At 39.2% G+C, this 22,713-nt stretch overlaps 1 protein-coding gene and 1 long non-coding RNA gene across 4 annotated transcripts in view; one reads left to right on the top strand and one right to left on the bottom strand.

The window, feature by feature from the left end:
• The window catches only part of LOC145969717 (uncharacterized), a 256,420-nt gene extending 252,945 nt beyond the window's left edge, over positions 1-3,475 (top strand). The window contains exons 4-5 of the long non-coding RNA XR_014438228.1: positions 1,391-1,647; positions 3,231-3,475. This is a non-coding gene — a long non-coding RNA (uncharacterized LOC145969717). The remainder of the gene's footprint in view (positions 1-1,390; positions 1,648-3,230) is intronic.
• Positions 1-22,713, bottom strand: part of Sema2a (Semaphorin 2a) — a 345,146-nt gene that overhangs the window by 178,541 nt on the left and 143,892 nt on the right. The window lies entirely within an intron of this gene.

Below are 22,713 nucleotides of genomic sequence, written 5' to 3' on the forward strand. Positions count from 1 at the left end.
TTTCTCCTCTTTCCGTTCCCTCGACTCTCTCTTCGTGCACACGTACATGTGTTTCGAGTGTGAGAAGAAAAAGATAGATAGGTGCAGATAAGGAGGACGACGAGAGCGGCGTCGTCGCTGGGAGAAAACAGGGAAGGGGGGGGCGGTCGCCGGGGTGAAAGTGGGTAGTGGAAGGAGGAGGATTCGTGTGAGAGCAAATCTTTGTCGTAGGAAATCGACCGTCACGCTCGACTGGAAGCTTTCGAGAGCCGAGCACGTCCCGGTGTCGATTCTCGACCGATCGTGTCAAACAATAAACTCGAGTTTATTCGGTGCGATTCAAAGATACGAACTCGCGGATTTGCCATCAGCAAGTGGCAATATAAATACCGTAATAATTTTATCACACGCGTATATTCATCTTTCGATTTTCCTCTTTATCTGTCTATTTCGTTGCTCAACATTTGTTAAAGAGAGAAAGAAAAAAAAGAGAGCTTAAGAGAAGAAAGTAGATCAAGTCTATATCAGTTAAATTATCTCTCGAGTAGTCGAGCGTATCGGGAGGCGAGCGTCCGTTTACGTACGACGATGCACAGCATCCGGCATCCGGGAATTAACGCAGCGAGTGCTTTTACAAATCCCGACAAAGAGAGGGCTGCGGTAACAATAAGCCGCGGGGTAAGTGCTTACAAACACCGAAGGGAGTCGGGCGTGCGCGCCTGCTCCCTTGTCCTCCTCGACGTCTCCATCCCATCCCTGTAACTATCTCCCCGTCTAGCTCTAAACGAAATCTTCTTGTCAGCATTTAACAGTGCATTCGCGCGCGTCCTTGTACTGCTTATACTGTTATGCAAAGCCTTCACGCGTGATGCGAGTGTGGTCTGCGCGTGTCGTGCGAAACTAAGAGCATTAATATATTAAGGAGAAAATATTGCTGCGCAATATTCGACAGAAATATTGTTGTATAAGTGGATAGTTCTCTCATATATATAATCCGGAATATAATAATGAAAAAAATTTACTTCGTATTGTATGTAAAAAATAAATTACGAGACACATGTACAATGACAATTACGATATCAATTGCCATGCATTTACCTACAGCTCTTAATGCCGTCTTACGTCTGTACCGGTTTGACAGTTCTGCCAGCTGACTGAAATGTCAAATCGACATATGCTAAAGCCACTAGTATCGTGTTTTTTATTCCCACGAATGTCTCTCGCGGATAGACGTATTATCGTTAAACTTTAATGTACCATAAACCGTACATTTTCTTGCATACAAGAAAATGATCTCTCATTCATTATTATATTTCAATTCCGCACAACAATCAATGTCATTCTCCGACCTCGTGGTAGTGCAATGTATCGCCATCGTATCATGCGTGGATGGTATAATATTTGCTTACAGGACCTAGTATGCGGTGCGTCGATATCCGGTGGACGAGAGGCGTTATCCCCGGGGAAGTATCGCGCGGTCGGCGAACAATACGGCGGTCTAAAACAAAAGGAGAGCGGCGTGTTCGTCCGCAAGAGAGTGCGGTCCCGGCAGATAAGTAGTATCTAACGCAGTAGCGTTTAACGAAGGCAACAATCCTGACAGGCGGAGGTCGCCCAAAGGAAATTTATGCTTCGCCACGCCGGTATAAGCGAGATTTACATGAGAAGGTATTCATCCCCTCCCTCTATTCCTTCGACCGAGTCTTCCGGTACATAACCTACGCCATATTCTCCTTCTTGTCTCGTCTCCTTCGTCTTTTATTGTGCCTTCTCCCTGCCCTACCTCTCCTCATTCGCCTTGCGCCGTCAGCGCGGCTGAGTTATACAGTGATTTGTACTTTTGATTACGGAACTTTGGGGGAGACACGGCACAATAGCTCCGTCGAGTCGACGAGAAGAGAGACTGGAATGAACGTCGGCAGCTCCGGATATCGCGGAAAATAAAGGGACAGTATCTTTACGCGGAAAACACGCGAGTGTCTGCGTCGAGCTTTCGATCTTTTCTCGCCTGCCATGCGACGCACGACTTTATTTTTCCTCGCTTCGCGGCCAGCAAAATGTCAGTCGATAGGGAGATAGTCGATTTTCTTCTCACCGTCGTCGGGCGATTTACCGCCGTATTTCTCTATGACGCCTATGAGTTGTTATTGTCGTCATCAATGTCGCGCCAGCATCGCATCTCTAATGCACGAGAAATATAGCATGTGCGCTGTACATGTTATACAAAACGTACTTATCGTTTTCCCCCGCGTATATAAAGGAGGCTGACAAGGGATTCCAGTCCACTTTCCACGATTCTCGCCTCTCGCGGGAGCGATTCAACGCGAAATTAATTTAGCGCGAATTAACAGGGCAAAAAGGTGCGCCTGCCCGGGCACAGTTCGAGTAATGCGAGCAACTTGGAGGAGACGAGACAGGAATATGCACTCCGTATGAGCACTCCACCGGGTGGCCGCCGTCCGCATTATGAATTCCCGTATGCATTACAGAGTAACCCAATTTCTCGGAATTATCGCTATGTACGTCGTTCTCAGGTCAGACAGTTGCTTGACACTCGAGCGCATAAAGAAGAATAATTATCAAAGTTCGTGTGATAATAACAAAAAGGTTTCTCCTTGAAAAAATGAATTAGATTAAAAAGTTCATCAAACAAATTGCCTAGTCTTTTTCTTGTGTTTGCAAATACATATGCATATGTTTCTACTTTGCTCAAATACATTAATTATTCTCTTAATTTTTGTCGATTATTAGTATCTAGACATGCTTTTGAAAATATTTATTAATTATGTAAGATTAGTATGATGTTAAAAATAAGCAAAGTTTTATTCGAATACATGTACACAGACATTGATGTGAGTTTTGACTCTTATTAAATGGAATGTCGCGATAACATAGCTAAAGCAGACTGAACATTATTAATTCCCATGGAAGCGCGTCTGTCTTAATTAGTGACTCTCGAAACAGAAGTAACAAAACAAAAAGCATTAGCTGCGATCTAAACGATTAGTTTTCTTGCATCTCGAATGCATAATCAAGTTCTTTTCCCTTCCTTTAATCACATCCACTGAAAAACCAACTCTTTAGCAATTGTGCTTCTCAGTTAAAGATACACGTATATGCGTCACGTATTGTCAATATATAATCCTTTCTTTGCCGCATTTTATCCTTTCATTTTGACTAATGATCCTTATTATCATAGCTACACAGAAATAAACTTTGCTAAGTGTAAAAATCTGCGTTTGCTTTTCAAGCGCGGCCGGATATGACTAGTTCGCCGATGACAATGATTAGTCCAGCGAGCCACCGGAAACGAAATGACGCCACCAAATTGTTCGCACTTATCACCACCAATCGCCAATTCTTTTGCGAGAGATCGGACACAATGCGCTGCACCTGTTGACCGGCTTGTCCGTGAATTTCGACGATCAAGTTAATTAGTCGACGCGTCGACCGAGTGTATTCAAGCACCAGAGTACTCTCGATTATCGCCGTTAAATTAAACAAATTCTACGAGCATTTTTTTAGACGTCACGGTGGATGATATTTATGGAAAGAGAATATGATCGTGTGAATGAGATTATGTTCGTGAATAAATGCTATACTATTGTAAAAACCGTGAAAAATTATGTAACAATAGAAAATTAAATAATGTATTAATATTATTCCTTTATATTCTTTTTCTGTTAGCGCGTGTTATAAAACTGTTATTTTTAGTGATAAATATGTTTCTAACGGATAAAAAATTAATTTTATAATGAAATGTATACATTTTTTATCTATATAAGCGTCGTATCAATCCGCACATCAAATTGTGCTAAGCAAAAAAAAAATGAAGTATGTATCCACATAAAGTGTTGTCTTATCGCGATACTACGCTCGAGCGGATTAACACGTTAAAAACGTGTACATTATTACAATTATCTTTCGCGAAAATTTTATGGTTGATATTGTGGCAAGTGTCTCGCTGCAGTCTTTGAAAATGGATTAAAACGAAAATAATTATCATTGCGAAAGTTTCATTGTATGAATAGATATTATAAGAAGATACATTTTGTTTATTAACGACCTGAAAAATCGATGAGAAATAATGCGAAAAAAGATTTGTCAAATATTGAAGATATAGTACAATATAATTTTAAAGAAATTTATCTGGAAAAGCACTGCAATGTTAAAGATCAGTATTTATTTTATTCAGCGCTTCTTAACTTCATCTCCGTAACAATTTTTTAGGAGAAATAAAATATTGACTGTAAATTGATAAGAATTGAAAAATCCACACATTTGCAAAAATTTTCTTCTCGAATTCTAATTTATCTTCTACACATGCGATCGATTTACCGCATTGTAAAGTTTGCCTTGTACGAGCGAATTACCGTACGACCGTTATCGTCATTCCCGTCTGTTATTCGGTTAATTAGATGGCAGTCGCCGACGCACCTAAACTAGAAAAGAGTAAAGTCAATTGTGAACGATGGATCGATTTCCAGGAAGAGCGTCCACACGCAAACCCGGTTATACGTCGCGTGACGACGACGGGGAGGAATACCGGGAGATGGTCGTGTCTGTGAAGCTGGCACGACAATCTACGAATTATAAAAAAATACTAAGAGTTCTGATAGCACTTTTCATAGTTCTATAGTTCCTGATAAAAATTAAAAAGAGTTCCGCATTCCTTATATTAAAAAATCGAAATCGAAAAAATGTCGTGCTAACTTCGCGAATCTAGCACGACACTCTTTCCTCTAAAGTACCAAAACGCGTTGAATATTATTATTTTTAGCAAGAGTTCCCGATAGTTCTGTTCGAGTTCAGCCTATATATGCAATTTCAGATCGATATTTCAAAAATTAATAATTTTTAAACAATTTTTAAGATTCTCGCCCAGCATGACATTCTCCCTCTAAAGTACTAAACCGCGTTGAAAATTATTATTTCTAATAACAGTTCTCGATAGTTCTGCTATAGTTCAGCCTATATAGGCAAATTTCAGACCGATATTTCAATAATTAATAATTTTTTACGAATTTTTAATGTCCTCGACCAGCACGACACTTAGTAAAAATGTGTCGTGCTGATGATTTTCCGTAGTTTTACCGGCAGTTCTGGACAGTTCTATATAAGTTCTATCTTTTAGAAACATTTTTACGCAGAGTTCCGACCGATTACTATTTTTTAAATAATTTTTTACAATAACCCAGCACGACACTCCCTCTAAAGTACTGAGACACGTTGAATATTATTATTTTTAGCAAGAGTTCCCGATAGTTCTGCTATAGTTCAGCCTATATATGCAATTTTAGGTCGATATTCCAAAAATTAATAATGTTTAAACAATTTTTAAGATTCTCGCCCAGCACGACATTCTCCCTCTAAAGTATTAAACCGCGTTGAAAATTATTATTTCTAATAACAGTTCTCGATAGTTCTGCTATAGTTCAACCTATATATGCAGTTTTAGGCCGATATTTCAATAATTAATAATTTTTAACGAATTTTTAATGTCCTCGACCAGCACGACACTTAGTAAAAATGTGTCGTGCTGATGATTTTTCGTAGTTTTAACGATAGTTCTCGACAGTTCTATAAATGCTCTATTCTTTGAAAACGTTTTTACGCAGAGTTCCGACCGTTTAATATTTTTTAAACAATTTTTTATTATTATCCAGCACGACACTCTCCCTCTAAAGTACTAAGACGCGTTGAATATTATTATTTTTAGCAAGAGTTCCCGATAGTTCTGCTATAGTTCAGCCTATATATGCAATTTCTGATCGATATTTCAATAATTAATAATTTTTTACGAATTTTTAATGTCCTCGACCAGCACGACATTTAGTAAAAATGTGTCGTGCTGATGATTTTCCGTAGTTCTAACGGCAGTTCTGGACAGTTCTATATAAATTCTATCTTTTAGAAACATTTTTACGCAGAGTTCCGACCGATTACTATTTTTTAAATAATTTTTTACAATAACCTAGCACGACACTCTCCCTCTAAAGTACTGAAACGCGTTGAAAATAATTATTTTTAACAACAGTTCTCGATAGTTCTGCTATAGATCAGCCTATATATGCAATTTTAGGTCGATATTCCAAAAATTAATAATGTTTCAACAATTTTTAAGATTCTCGCCCAGCACGGCATTCTCCCTCTAAAGTATTAAACCGCGTTGAAAATTATTATTTCTAATAACAGTTCTCGATAGTTCTGCTATAGTTCAACCTATATATGCAGTTTTAGGTCGATATTCCAAAACTTAATAATTTTTTATGAATTTTTAATGTTCTTAACCAGCACGACACTTAGTGAAAATGTGTCGTGCTGATGATTTTCCGTAGTTTTAACGGCAGTTATCGACAGTTCTATATAAGTTCTATCTTTTAGAAACATTTTTACGCAGAGTTCCGGCCGATTACTATTTCTTAAATAATTTTTTACAATAACCCAGCACGACACTCTCCCTCTAAAGTACTGAGACACGTTGAATATTATTATTTTTAGCAAGAGTTCCCGATAGTTCTGCTATAGTTCAGACTATATATGCAGTTTTAGGTCGATATTCCAAAAATTAATAATTTTTTATGAATTTTTAATGTTCTTGACCAGCACGAGACATAGTAAAAATGTGTCGTGCTGATGATTTTCTGTAATTTGAACGGCAGTTCTCGACAGTTCTATAAAAGTTCTATCCTTTAGAAACATTTATACGTAGAGATCCGACCGTTTATTATTTCATAAATAATTTTTTACAATTATATTATTAATTGTTGGAATATCGACCTAAAATTGCATATATAGGCTGAATTATAGCAGAATTATCGAGAACTCTTGCTAAAAATAATCATGTTCAACGCATTTTAATACTTTAGAGGCAGAGTGTCGTGCTGGGTTATTGTAAAAAATTATTTAAAAAATAGTAATCGATCGGACTCCGTGTAAAAATGTTTCTAAAAGGTAGAACTTATATAGAACTATCCAGAACTGCCGTTAAAACTACGGAAAATCATCAGCACGACACATTTTTACTAAGTGTCGTGCTGGTCAAGAACATTAAAAATTCATAAAAAATTATTAATTTTTGGAATATCGACCTAAAACTGCATATATAGGTTGAACTATAGTAGAACTATCGAGAACTGTTATTAGGAATAATAATTTTCAACGCGGTTTAGTACTTTAGAGGGAGAATGCCGTGCTGGGCGAGAATCTTAAAAATTGCTTAAAAATTATTACTTTTTGGAATATCGACCTAAAATTGCATATATAGGCTGAACTATAGCAGAATTATCGAGAACTGTTGTCAAAAATAATTATTTTCAACGCGTTTCAGTACTTTAGAGGGAGAGTGTCGTGCTGGGTTATTGTAAAAAATTATTTTAAAAAATAGTAATCTGTCGGAACTCTGCGTAAAAATGTTTCTAAAAGAGAACTTATGTAGAACTGTCCAGAACTGCCGTTAAAACTACGGAAAATCATCAGCACGACACATTTTCACTAAGTGTCGTGCTGGTTAAGAACATTAAAAGTTCATAAAAAATTATTAATTTTTGGAATATTGACCTAAAACTGCATATATAGGCTGAACTTCAACAAAACTGTCGGGAACTCTTGATAAAAATAATAATATTCAACGTGTCTTAGTACTTTAGAGGGAGAGTGTCGTGCTGGGTTATTGTAAAAAATTATTTAAAAAATAGTAATCGGCCGGAACTCTGCGTAAAAATGTTTCTAAAAGATAGAACTTATATAGAACTGTCGATAACTGCCGTTAAAACTACGGAAAATCATCAGCACGACACATTTTTACTAAGTGTCGTGCTGGTCAAGAACATTAAAAATTCATAAAAATTATTAATTTTTGAAATGTCGACCTAAAACTGCATATATAGGCTGAACTATAGCAGAACTATCGGGAACTCTTGTTAAAAATAATAATATTCAACGCGTTTCAGTACTTTAGAGGGAGAGTGTCGTGCTAGGTTATTGTAAAAAATTATTTAAAAAATAGTAATCGGTCGGAACTCTGCGTAAAAATGTTTCTAAAAGATAGAACTTATATAGAACTGTCCAGAACTGCCGTTAAAACTACGGAAAATCATCAGCACGACACATTTTTACTAAGTGTCGTGCTGGTCGAGGACATTAAAAATTCGTAAAAAATTATTAGTTATTGAAATATCTATCAGAAATTGCATATATAGGCTGAAATATAGCAGAACTATCGGGAACTCTTGCTAAAAATAATAATATTCAACGCGTCTTAGTACTTTAGAGGGAGAGTGTCGTGCTGGATAATAATAAAAAATTGTTTAAAAAATATTAAACGGTCGGAACTCTGCGTAAAAACGTTTTCAAAGAATAGAACTTTTATAGAACTGTCGAGAACTATCGTTAAAACTACGAAAAATCATCAGCACGACACATTTTTACTAAGTGTCGTGCTGGTCGAGGACATTAAAAATTCAAAAAAAATTATTAATTTTTGGAATATCGACCTAAAACTGCATATATAGGTTGAACTATAGTAGAACTATCGAGAACTGTTATTAGGAATAATAATTTTCAACGCGGTTTAGTACTTTAGAGGGAGAATGCCGTGCTGGGCGAGAATCTTAAAAATTGCTTAAAAATTATTACTTTTTGGAATATCGACCTAAAATTGCATATATAGGCTGAACTATAGCAGAATTATCGAGAACTGTTGTCAAAAATAATTATTTTCAACGCGTTTCAGTACTTTAGAGGGAGAGTGTCGTGCTGGGTTATTGTAAAAAATTATTTTAAAAAATAGTAATCTGTCGGAACTCTGCGTAAAAATGTTTCTAAAAGAGAACTTATGTAGAACTGTCCAGAACTGCCGTTAAAACTACGGAAAATCATCAGCACGACACATTTTCACTAAGTGTCGTGCTGGTTAAGAACATTAAAAGTTCATAAAAAATTATTAATTTTTGGAATATTGACCTAAAACTGCATATATAGGCTGAACTTCAACAAAACTGTCGGGAACTCTTGATAAAAATAATAATATTCAACGTGTCTTAGTACTTTAGAGGGAGTGTCGTGCTGGGTTATTGTAAAAAATTATTTAAAAAATAGTAATCGGTCGGAACTCTGCGTAAAAATGTTTCTAAAAGATAGAACTTATATAGAACTGTCGAGAACTATCGTTAAAACTACGAAACATCATCAGCACGACACATTTTTACTAAGTGTCGTGCTGGTCGAGGACATTAAAAATTCGTTAAAAATTATTAATTATTGAAATATCGGTCTGAAATTTGCCTATATAGGCTGAACTATAGCAGAACTATCGAGAACTGTTATTAGAAATAATAATTTTCAACGCGGTTTAGTACTTTAGAGGGAGAATGTCGTACTGGGCGAGAATCTTAAAAATTGTTTAAAAATTATTAATTTTTGAAATATCGATCTGAAATTGCATATATAGGCTGAACTTGAACAGAACTATCGGAAACTCTTGCTAAAAATAATAATATTCAACGTGTTTTGGTACTTTAGAGGAAAGAGTGTCGTGCTAGATTCGCGAAGTTAGCACGACATTTTTTCGATTTCGATTTTTTAATATAAGGAATGCGGAACTCTTTTTAATTTTTATCAGGAACTATAGAACTATGAAAAGTGCTATCAGAACTCTTAGTATTTTTTTATAATTCGTAGATTGTCGTGCCAGCTTCACAGACACGAGATGGTCGAGCCTCGTACGGCACTGCCGACAATCAGTCGGGGTTAAAGTAACACAGGCAGAAACGTCCGTCTTTCCCCCGTCATTTGGCCGGGGACTTCGATCAAAAATTCCAGGCTCGTAACGGCTTTTATGGATAATAAAAACGGAGCAGTCGGCGAATAAAGTCACGCGATTGTTTGATTACTCCGCAGGCTGTTTCTGTTTCTGCAGCGATGAAAGGACAGAGGATACGGCATGTGAGTAAAATGAATGAAAATTTATTGTCTGCGCTTGACGGAAAATTTTTCACTAGGTGTAAATATTACATTCTAGAGAAGCATACGTAGCTATGTAAAAAAAAACGCGGAAAAAATGCATTAAATGTACGTGTTTGAAGTTTAATGCAAACCTTACGAGGTAACATTGTATAATTTCTCTAGCGTGCAAATTTTCAACACGAGTCTCATATCTTAAACTTTCAACGGCCTTTCAAAACGCGACGTTTTAAAAATTATTAGCTCGGCAAATTTGTATTTCTCTTAGCCAATAAAGCAAGAAAGTTTTCTGCTTTTATCTACCGCCATACATAGCAGCAGTATTCGTTACACACTTATTTCTATGCGCATTTCTAACTCTAAGTTGCTTTTATCTACGGTATAAAAATATTCAATCCCATCTATATATTGCGGTATATTAAAATGTAGACAGATTTATGCACGCCGATTGGCACGAGCACTCGACGACGGGACAACGCAAAGTAGCAGTAAATTACGAAACACGCCATGATACACGTGCACGTAATGAAGACTTATAGCAACTCGACTGCATCATATCTTTGTTTGAGATTTCTACGGAAAAGACCATTCATTGCAGATTCAATAAACGCGAATTAATATGCGAATTGTAGAAGACGCTCTATTTGTGAAAAGATTCAATTATAAATTGAAAATTGCAACATGAAATAATTATATGACATAAATCTATTCATAGTTTTCATCACTAAAGAATTATTGAAAGCTCATAACCGAGCCCGGTAACGCGGAGAGCAATATTCAATTATCTGGAATTACCTACCGGAGCAATGCGCGAAAGCCTTCCCACAGGACCCGCAAAGCAACGTCATAACAGAGGCGCACGACAACAAGCGCGCTTATGTCGAGGCACAGATAGCGGTCGGATATCCTAGATCGATATGAATCCGAGCCCACCCGGGACGTAAGGACGCCATTTAATTTCCGAGGGCGCGCATGCACCGCCGGGAATTAATATAGATGGATATGAGTTATCTGCGATGCGCGTGCAGTGCCGCGCCAGGCATGCCGCTGACATGTATGACTCTCCCGTGATGGGCATCACAAAGTCCTGGCAGGACATTCGACCGTGTAGAGCGATAGATATCAACCCGTTTTAACGTAACTGTCGAGCGAACGCTTTCAGATCTCTGAAACTGACACTGATGGCTTATCTCTCGTCGAAGCGCTGTGACGCGCCGCCGCTGAAATCCGCGATCGATAAAGTCGACAGGTCCTCGACTAAGAGATCGCGAGATAGCGACCAATTTGCCTGCGATTATCGATTTTTTTTTCCTTCGGCCGTTTTTCGACGCGTCGGCTTAAAATCTTCGATAATCTCCGTGTTCTATAGGTAAAACGACATATCGATAATGAATTCTGCGTTCTTGCCGCTTGCCAGTTCTTTCCAAGATAATCTCGATAAATAGTGCTTACAAAGGATTTAAAAACTATGAGAGAGATTCCAGATATAGAGTTTGAATGAATCGACTTTGAAATGTCCGTGTTTGATTAATTTATATTCATTCTGTACTTTAGAGCTCTCAGTATTGAAAATTGCGTGAATAAGTTATTATTTCCGCCGATTAAAAATTCGAAACTATCTTTAAACAAGCATCAATATCTCTTTAGCGATTAACTGCCTAAACTAATTAAAATAATATTTGCGAAAAGCACATAAAACGACACGTATAACTTTATTCGGTAAAACATTTAATCTTGTGGATGTATTTGATGTTGTTGATATTTACTCGCCGGTATGTTGATGTTGTCGGTAACTCGGGCAAAACTGAATCTCAAACTGCAATAATCTCTCATATGGATATTCATATGATCGTCTACCAACTTAGGTTTGCTTGCTTCGCATCTTCTTTGAGTCCGCAGAAATACACAGATCGCAATATCGCCGAGGTCAATCTGCGGATCTCCGGCAAACGGAAAGCAAATTAAATTCCCGGCAAAGCATGCGCGTGCCAATTAGAGTATCTCGACGTGAATCTCGCTTTGATCAATGCATCGGCCACCTGAGTAATCTGGACCGTAATCGATCCCACTCTGAGAGATTATTATCGAGAAATCCGCCGCGCACGTGTCGCTCGCGAAGCGATAAATTTCTTATTAGACATTAATTAATTATTACGCCGCGAGGCGATACACTCGAGATTTGGTGAAACAAAGTTACGACGGTAAATTTCGTGCAAACTGTAAAAAAAAATATCGTAAACTTTCCGCGATTCGTCAAATGTTCATTTCCGTGAGCTTAATTCAGTTAGAAAATATTGCTTGACTCTAATTGGATATGCCGGAAGATGTAGGGGCGAAAAGTTGGCGAGAAATTGTCGTTATTAGCGACGCGCGGGTCAATTCTCTCCATATGTCGACCCCGTTTCCCGGGGGAGGAACGGAAAGAAAATTTCTCTTGCTTAATTTAGTTCTTGATTAATCGCGCGAACCGACCGATTTACCTTCGCCATTGATTTCCAAGCACAAAGCTGCGAACGCAACTCCAATTTATCTCGCGGAATGTCCGTACTCACCGAACGTCGTCGGGATATTATCGGAAGCGCATACGCGATTGTTGTCTACTCACCACCTGTAACAAAGGAAATGCAAACATGAATAAATAGCGACGGGATAGAGAGATGTCAGATTCGTTGTGAGTATATAACATGTTGCATATTACATGCTATACAATCGCATGCTCGATGATACGCAACAGTGCCTCTCATAGAGAAACGGCGTTCACACTATTGGACGGATCACTTGTCTGGAAGACTGCGTGCGCTCTGCTAGTCACGATCTCCGCCAATCGATCGTCAAATGGACAAAGCAAGGAGGGATTATCGCGTATCGTTCGTGTAAACCGATTCAATCTCCAGGTGTGCTCAAAAGGATAGTATCAGACCAGACTTAGTTTCGTTTATCCAAAGAGAAGAGCACGAAGCTCTTCCGCTATCGCTTACTCGAGGAGGGCGGAAAGTACCATGGCGATGAATCGCACGAGAAAAAGATACGGTCCCCTTCAGGGTCGAAATACTCATACCATAGGCCGTCTACTCTACAGAAGAACCCTTTCAGGTTTTAGGGTAGCAGAGCGCAAACATTTCTCCTCATTACCGCCGCCACCATCTCGCCGTGCTTCTCGCTCGATCTCGCGCCGAAAAGCTCCGCCTTGTTTCCAAAATTAAACCGCGACGACGGCGGTACGTGGGCTCTTAGCCGACGGACGTTACGTTAGCTACACGCTAACTTTTGTCAAAGCAATGTCTCACACGGCTCTCCCCGTGACAAAGACGAATTAACTTGATCGTTTGCTAACTTACGCTGTTACGTAAAGTGCGATATACTCAACCACTTTGCGAAAACCGATGAAATGCACGCATGTATTAACATATGTATCGAGCTCATACTAGTGTACAATGAGTTATGCAAGTCACGAAAATAACATGAAATATTTATGTATTGTTGCCAGGAAAATAAATGGCCTCTCTGCATTTTATTCTTTAAAGATTCTCTTTCGACAAACTCCTTCGACCGCATCGAAGAAACAGTGCAATAAATTTTTTTTTTTCTAAGTCCGAATGCTCTTATCGTTATTACGTCGTTCTGTGGCCACAATGTCGTGAGAATATTGACTGCTAAGAGGGAAAAAGCAACGCCAGGCCAAATAGTAGAAGCAGGAAGCAGAACGGGAAGAGACGGGTGCATTCAGGTTGAATGTGAAGTATAGCGGTATATGTGTACATATATATGTATATTATATATATATATATGTGTGTGTGTGTGTGTGTGTTCGAGAAAGACGGAATCCTTTTCACAGTTTATTCTTCGCGAGGGCCGAGGAGAAGAACAGCAGGGTCGCGAGTGCTGCAGTCAATAGAGAACCCCGTCATTATTTCTCGTCCAGAGCGTGCCTTGGAAAGAAGGGAGCGGCATAAAGGCAACGATGAATAATCATCGCGAGTGCTTGAAAGTAAAACAAACAGTTAACCGCGCTTGACTTGACGGCTAAGTGGCGTATTTAACAAACAAACAAACAAACAAGAGAACGGTCGGGTACGGGTATAGTGACTGCGTGTAGATTGACGATTCGGCCTCGTGACGAAGGAAAACTTTCGCGTGTACTCACCTGATTAAGGTTGCTCCGTAGGGACCGCGGCAATACAGCCCACTGTGGTTTTATAAGTCAAGTATCATTCACGAAACGAACATAACACACACAAAACGATTGGCATGGCGGTTGAATCTCGCGTGGAGACTTTTTAAATAGCTCACTAATAATAAAAGACGATTAGATCGTGCGCAAAATCGCTCGAATGTATTTGATAATTCGCGCCTGTTAATCGTATTATTTTAAACAAGTATTATATAATTAAAACATTTCATAAAATTAAATCGAAAGTGCAGCCTTTATAATAATCTGATTACACACGCACACACACATACACACACGTTCTCTCGATTAATTTTTCGCAGTTAAATTAAACGGAGAGAATGGCACAGAGAAAGTGGTGCGGGTAGTCGATGCTGAAAACGGAACAAGGAACGAGAGAGAGCCCGAGAGAGAAGAGATGTGGGACGGTTTTATAGTTATAAAATTTTACGGGACACCTACATCGCACCTCCATTAGCACGATGCCGTCTCGACTCACACACCTTGCCGCCCTCCTCCTAATGCACGCGAGTACCGAGACGCCACATTTCCTCCTTCGACTCCTGTAATCGACAGAGCACAACGGAGAGGACAAAAGGTCGAGGCGAAGAGAAACGGAGAATTTATGTAGAAAAGAGCTAGTGGAGAAACAAGACCGTATCGACGTTCTCACCCTTGAATGTAAGGGCGCATCGCGGTGGAGCATTAGAGCGACGGAAGAAGCGCGGGTGGAGCGCGGAATAATACTCGCAGAGGGACCTATCCGCGCGGATCTCCGCGAGTTTGAAGCGCTGCTCTTCTCCGCTCGTATCATTCGATAGAGCGAGAGGGAAAGGGCAAAGGTCGCGTGGAATGGGAGCGGGGGAGACGGAATAAAGAGCGAGGCGATGGAGATAGAAAGAGGCTGGTGGATGCTAAGGGCTACGACCCGACCCGACTCCAAATGCGGCGCGGTTCCCCTTTGACATCATTTAGATAAAATACGGAGTCTCTTCTCGGTCCCCGATTACCCTCCCCTTTACACTGCGAACATCCCGTCTGTCTGGCGCTCCCTGTGTAAAATGTCACATAAGCCGCGTCGGTGAATATCTTCGCCTCGACTCTTATCCCGGATGCACTTACCAAATTTTTTTCAGTGGTCGAGCGATCTTTATGCGAGGTGACCGTAAATAAATCTCGCTATATCGAACGGATAACCACGATCCGTGTCCAATAACACTCCGAGATAATATTTTATTCGCGACGGAGGGTGAATTTTTAAAACTTAAACGCTTTTTCTCCCAAAATAAGATCCGAATGCGCGCAAATTTGACACTCGCAAATGAGGCTTCTATTTTCAAACCGACCCGAGGAATACGGTCGTGTATTCCTCGAACAGAGTCGATTGTAAAATTAATTTCTGCTGACAGCAGCAAGTCCCAGCCAGCCAGACAGCACGGCGCTGCCGCATTTACGGCGTAGCCACCGAAAATCAGTACCCGAGATTTCTCGTGAAAGCGTTACCGGATTGTAACGGCAGGGGCGCAAGAAGGACGACGCGATACCGGTGGGGGGATTCGAGAGAAGTAAAGTTAGCGACACGTCCAAACTTATCTCCCCTCTGTTTAATTTAACGTAGCTTCGAGTTAGCCGTTAACGCGCCGGCGACGAAACTCGGCCGACAAGCGTTCGTAATTCTACGATCCTGGATTTCCATCGCCCTTTCCATCCTGATGTTCTTCTTCTTCTTCTTCTCCTTCTTCTTCCTCTCTGCCCTCGAGACGGCTGCGATGGCGATGGCAGCGACCATGCCAACGACCGTGCCCGGAGTAGAATCGTGTCCCGGTAATGCGATACATCGCTGCAATATCCTCCCGAGTACTGCAACGAACCGTTTCGCGCCATTTAGCACCTAATTTGTAGCTCGAGAGAAGTTCACGCCGTCGCCGCCGCCACCGCCGCGACCCTACTCGTATAAAGGAGGATCGCGTTTCGGGTTCGAAATACAAATGGGTGCAAATGGACGTCGCGTCGCGCGACTATCGTTCTTCGTGAATGAAATTTTAATAAGTTCAAATGAGAGATCGAGAAAATATATCAACGGGTTCCTGTAGATAATGGGAGGAGAATTAAAGCTGCGTAAAATAATGCCAATATAACATCAAGAATTGATATAAAAATCTAATTTAAGAACTGATACAATGAGATATTACATTAAATTAAAATGTCTCCGAACCAAATATATTAATGAAAACATAATAATAATTAATAGAAAAATATATTACTGATAAATCGATGTCACGCGGGAGAAAAGAGAGATCTATAGTAAACATTTTTTTTTTCGTATAAGCCGTGGCCGAGTATGAACACGGGAAAATGCAAACGACTGAAGCGTATCCGCCATTCCATTGGTTTCATCGCGGTGTACGGAAACGTGCCTACTCGACACGTTACAACTGTTTCCACTTCAACGACATTGAAGTATCGCGTCTATAGATCGTTTCATCGACGATTTTACGAACGTGTAAGCCAAAAATCGTTCGATTAAAAAAAAAATTATCCGTACCTATCAGTTCGCGATATTGCACAATACCGTCCGAGAGTAGGCTCGATAAATGTGTTCTCCCTTTTATTTTCTGTCCGAACGAATGTCGAACGACTAGATTTGGAATGTGTACGGTGACTTTTGTTTCGGTGTCGCGAAACATTTCGCCATTTGCTTCGTGAGAGAACTTGATTGACATTATTGATTTATTCACTGAATTCTCTCGAATATATCTTGAAATCGTAATGTACAACTGAACGTACGGATATTTAGAATTGTGGTGTCTAAAGAAAAAAAGATATCTCTTGATATCACAAAGATCAAGCTTTTCATAAATATTTGCAAACAGTTAATAGTTAACTATAGAAATATCAATTATTATAATATACTAAATAATAATAATATTATTTAATCGTATTAGAAATTTTACGAATAAGTTATAAATGACATAGAGCTACACAGAAATATTATAAACCGTTATATAAAAATTTTGATTCCCTTACTAGACTATACAGCAAGAATACGCTCCTCTTCGTAAAAGCTGATGCCAAGGGTGAGTGAATCGGGCCGAGCAAAAAGGAGCGGAGGCGAACAGAAGTACGGTCTTAAGAAAACTCGCAATATTTACCCAACAGAGAAATCAGGCACGATGTAAAAATACAAATCGTCCTAATCATTATTTACTTTCCCGAGCGTCGCGCCCCTCTACCATCTGAAAAGACTCCCCCGACGTGTACCGGCGGGAAAGAACTTTTCGGCTTCGATGCACTCCAAACGTCGATCCACCGGAAAACCGACGAGAGTCGAAGAGGACGGGCCGAAGGGATTACTGATTAAAGGCCTGTATCGATCGCGGCCAGGTAGACGAGCGTTAATTTCATTAGTGCACCCGACTCCCCATCCGGTCTCCGCGAAGAAATCTTAATCAATTAGCGTTTCAGAGCGAGAGGGTGATCCATTTGAGGCGAAATACCGATGGTGGCTGTGCGTAAAGTTAGTGTATCATTTTACGAAAACTCATAAATAATTAAGAGTAGCTTTATATTTTCAAAATTTTTCTATAATTGTTAATAGTTTAAACAAATAGTTCTATGGTTAAATAAAAAAAATTAAATAAAAAAAAAGTGAGACGCTGCGAACTTGGCATCTCAGTTTGTGACATTTTCTTTGGTTTAATGGCCACAATTATTTGTTTAAATCATTAAGAAATATAAAACTACTAAAAATATGAGCTAGATTATTTGAGTTTTTGATGAAATGACATGCCAGTTTCATATACACACATAGTGGCTCGATTCCAAAATTATCTTCTATATTCACACAAATCGTGAATACAAGTTTTCCTCTTGGCAAATGTACTCTTAAATTGACAATATTTGCGACTCATCTATAATTTAGAATAATAAAAAAAGATTCGCCAAAGATTCAACCAAACAAATTTCTTTATATTATTCATATCACGAATCACGAATAAGCGCATAACCTGCACTAGCTTTATCGTACATATGTTTTTTTTCCTATTGTATGACGTGATACTTTGTGGTCGTAAAAAATAAATATCTTCATAAAAAAAGAAAGATTGAATTAAGGTTATACTCAGCGTATCTGACAGCTCCATCGACTAGAAAGCTTTCGAAAGCTCCCCACTTAATCTTAGAAAATCGTAGAGGAGGAAATCACGGTAATCGGGCCCCGAGTACGAAGGCAGAAAGTTAGCAAAAACGAGGAACAACGGCCGCAAGAAGGGGATCGCGGAAACGGAAAGAGAAACAAAGACGACGGGGGAAAACGAAGGGCGCTGTTCGTCTGGAGAAAGAATGAAAAATAAGCCGTGAGGGGTCGGGGACAAAACGGCTCATTGGCCACGCATTCGCCTAACTACGTTACTCGTGGCAAGACCATTTCTCCTCGCTTCGGGCCAGTCTGGCCACTTGTGCCTGAAAGAGAGGAAGGGAGAGATTGCGAGCAGCAATCACAAGGCTATACGGAGGGAAGAAAGAGGATGGCGAGACAGAAAAAAAGGAGAGAAATATCTAAACGTTCCTTAGCCGCGGGCCCGGGAAATTGAATAGTACCTGCGAAATTGAAAGAGGAAATTCGACGCGTTTCGAGTCGCCGCTTTGCCGCTTCGCGGCGCCGAATTTTATCCCAACCCCTCAGCATCATGCTCTAGCAACGTCGCCTTTGTCCGACAGGAAGCTGACATTCGGCTGAAAAAATCGGCCACGATCCGGTAAATAATGGCGGTACTTGAAATGACGTATCGTCGCGCTATTGGCTTGCTTCACGAAAAAAAAAGAATCGCGAAATAAATCGCGCAGCGATTGAAACGTATAAAACCTGTCACTACACATAACAGTGACATCACAATTAAACATCTCTCACATGGCAATATAACGCTCATTTCTAAATCGCCATTTTTTTGTAACCTTTAACTTTATTTTTCATGACCTTTGACTTTATATGACTTAATATAAATTAAAACACTTGGGTGAGATTTTCCCATAATAAAATTATAGGGCATTGCAATTATGCATCTATAAATATTGACGAACCCTTCGAATTGAAAAGAGTTTACGTTAATATCCTGATAATAAAAGTTCGCACGATCGATCGATCGAGAAAAATTTGTATTACTCGGTGCAAATTTCGACTCTGATATATGTATACAGGGTGACCCATTTTAACTTAGGCAGCCAAATAACTCGAAAAATAAGCAAGATAGAGAAAAATGTTTTAGACAAAAGTTGTATGGTTTCGAGGGGGCCATAAGATGGTATCATTGGTTTGACCTTGAAGAGTCATTTGAAGGTCACGTGAAGGTCACTTCAATTTTTTTAAATGGAATACCCTATATATTTTTGTACATTCTTGTAGCTTATTTCGAGAGCTTTCCAAAACACTATAATTAAGTACCTTTCCGTTAAGTACTTTTTGAGTTATGATGCTTGAAATAATTTCTTAATTTTACATAAACCGTAAAATATCTTGTAAAATATTCATTTTTCGATTATCTTACCTTAATACTTTTATGTACAAAATAATGAGAGGAATCAATTGGTGTAAAGAAAACACATAGTTGTTTTTAAGAAAAAATATGGAATTGTTAATTGCAAATTACATATTTTTTCTTCGAAACAACTATGTGTTTTCTTTACACCAATTGATTCCTCTCATTATTTTGTACATAAAACTATTAAGGTAAGGTAATCGAAAAATGAATATTTTACAAGATATTTTACGGTTTATGTAAAATTAAGAAATTATTTCAAGCCTCATAACTCAAAAAGTACTTAACGAAAATGTACTTAATTATAGTGTTTTGGAAAGCTCTCGAGATGAGCTACAAGAATGTACAAAAATATATAGGATGTTCCATTTAAAAAAATTGAAGTGACCTTCACGTGACCTTCAAATGACTCTTCAAGGTCAAACCAATGATACCATCTTATGGCCCCCTCGAAACCATACAACTTTTGTCTAAAACATTTTTCTCTATCTTGCTTATTTTTCGAGTTATTTGGCTGCCTAAGATAAAATGGGTCACCCTGTATATACATTGTCCGCAGTGAATCGAGATAATCTAAGTGAGTGATCCCGTTACTGATCTTTATCGGACATTAAGCAGAAATCCGACCGGGAAATATACGCGGCTGATTCGAGGAATACGCAGACGTAAGCCAGCAAGAAGGACAACCGTCATTTCGACTGGAAAATGACAATAAAAAAGATATATCGTTCGCATAATCATAACAAACGGGGGCAATTAACCGCGGACCTGCTGAGGCAGCGAAGCTCGTACCCAGACGATGGTCCCCGACCACCAGAGGAAGCTGCGGCTTCCATCCGGAATAAGATCATTCCGTAGTTCTGATTACGTAACCCCGAAGTCTCCGTCGGGAAGCTTCACTCTCTTGACCTAATCGCAATTAGCTGTAGCCCGCGAGAATTATCGTCCGTGATGTGGGCGCGCCGTGTGAGTTCTCAGGCGAAACCTGCACTTATCGAATTCCGTAACGATGCAATTTATACAATCGCTTCAAAATTGGCTTCGCCGCGCATATAACGCTCCTATCGATCCGCCGATGATCCAATTCGCGAGAAAAATTATTAATCTCGCAAGCCGCGTGCTTATATAAATGACTGATACGGGAGATTGATTTAGCTTTGCAATCATATTATGGATGCTCACGTTATTCGAATAAAATGATATAAAAACAAATGAGAAATCAGATTGTTCCCGGTATATTTTATTTTACATATTTGTATATATACTATATATATGATAGTATACATCTCGTATTCTGTTCTCGTATTTCGCCATTTCATATCCCGTGTATAGCGCATAATAATGATGCCAATTACCAACAAATAAATTGTCGACGTGCGGCGTTATGAGAATTGACTGGTGACCGAATATCTCAACTGCACGTAGAAACGTTCAAACGTCCGGCACTATTTTATACTCGAATGGGAATATAATTAGTTGGAATAACGGAAAATGTAGCGGCGCCATTACGTAAACGGTGCAATAAATGTAAATCAGACGGCTACGAAAGCGGCAGTAACTCACGCCTAAAAACACTGGCGCGTCATCCGACTACATTATCATCCGCTGAGGTCGATGAGAGAACAAGCGGGATAAGAAATGGCTCGGAGGAGCAACAAATTCATTTAAAAGAGTTCGCGGTAATAGCTGTGGTTTGAAAAAGGGAGAGCATCCATTTAAAATCTGTTTTCCCGATGGGATCGAGCGAAAAATTTACGAGGCTCTTGCTTCGAAAGTTACTTCATTATCGTTTTATGCACTGAATGACCATAATTAACTTGCGCTTTACGAGATCTTCGATCCAAATATTTTTGCTATACCACTGCTTTGATCAGGAAGATAATTAGTGAATTGCGAAGAGCAAATTTGAAAGCCTGTTCACAAAAAACCTTTAATAGAGATGAAGCTTGTAACAGAGGTACAGAGACGTTTGTAGACGGATACTACCATAGGAAACGGATGACACTCAGCAGGCGGCAGCTCATCCGACTAGAAGAGGGGCGTGCCACCGCCGCAATCATAACTATCAAAACCAGAACGTGCCCCTCTGCTACCGGGTGTTCTTCGACCTATTTCCGTTATCCCGCTCATTTCATCGTATCAAAGCGGTAGCAAGTTCTGGAGCACCAATCTATCGGGTATAGAAAAGCCAAAAGTAATAACGCTCGCTTCCATAACGTTGTCGTTTGCATTCTTCATCGAAAAACTTCTTCAACGTTGAATTCAATTATTATTCGCCAAAGTTTTCACATTTATTAAAGAAAAAGAAGAGAAGAAAAGAAAGATTTGCTACTAACAATAAATGTTCGAAAGTCGCATAACGAATAAATGTCTTCAATTTCTTATATAATCTTTAAAAAGATGTTCAACACGTTTAGATACTTTTTGTATCGCTAATCATATTTTGCGAAAAGTCCTCTCGACATTTCTCATCGTTATTCGCTTGCTATGATTTTTTCTTTCTATCGACATCGTCAGATATCACTTGATCCCACAAAGAAAACGACTAGCGATGCGCTACCAAGAAATTGTACACGATCGAATACTGGATTACGTGCGCAAAGTCTAGGAGCAGAAGCTATACATTTGAATGCACCGAGAATGTATCTCAGAGTATAATTTTAAATACGTTTTTATGACATGTTTATAGGAATTGCGAATTGATTGAGCGAATTACAATCGAATTAGTCAATTAAATTCATAAAGACAATCGCTTTCATCTGATTTTTTTTAAAAACTCAGCATCCAACAGAAATTCAAAAAGATCGTCGTGTCACAAAATAATTGTCACGATAAAGAATCCCCAATTCCTTCTATAGACACATCCTAGACTTCGTATCGAGGAAGAATTCGCATCGGTCCATTTAAAAAAGCTATACAAAATATTCGTTTCTTTATCGTACATCAGTATATTATGGCGCGATGAAAGAAAGAAGACCGCGAGGCAGAAGAGCATACGAGAAGATGGAGAGAGCGGCTAAGGGAGGAAAAGGGAGAGGGGGAAACGCTCGCGAGTTTCTGGCGGCGCTG

Source organism: Camponotus vicinus, unplaced genomic scaffold (genome assembly GCF_025532165.1).
Source record: "Camponotus vicinus isolate PSW18456_S1 unplaced genomic scaffold, iyCamVici1.0 SCAF_4, whole genome shotgun sequence".
NCBI classification, from domain to species: Eukaryota; Metazoa; Arthropoda; class Insecta; order Hymenoptera; family Formicidae; genus Camponotus; species Camponotus vicinus.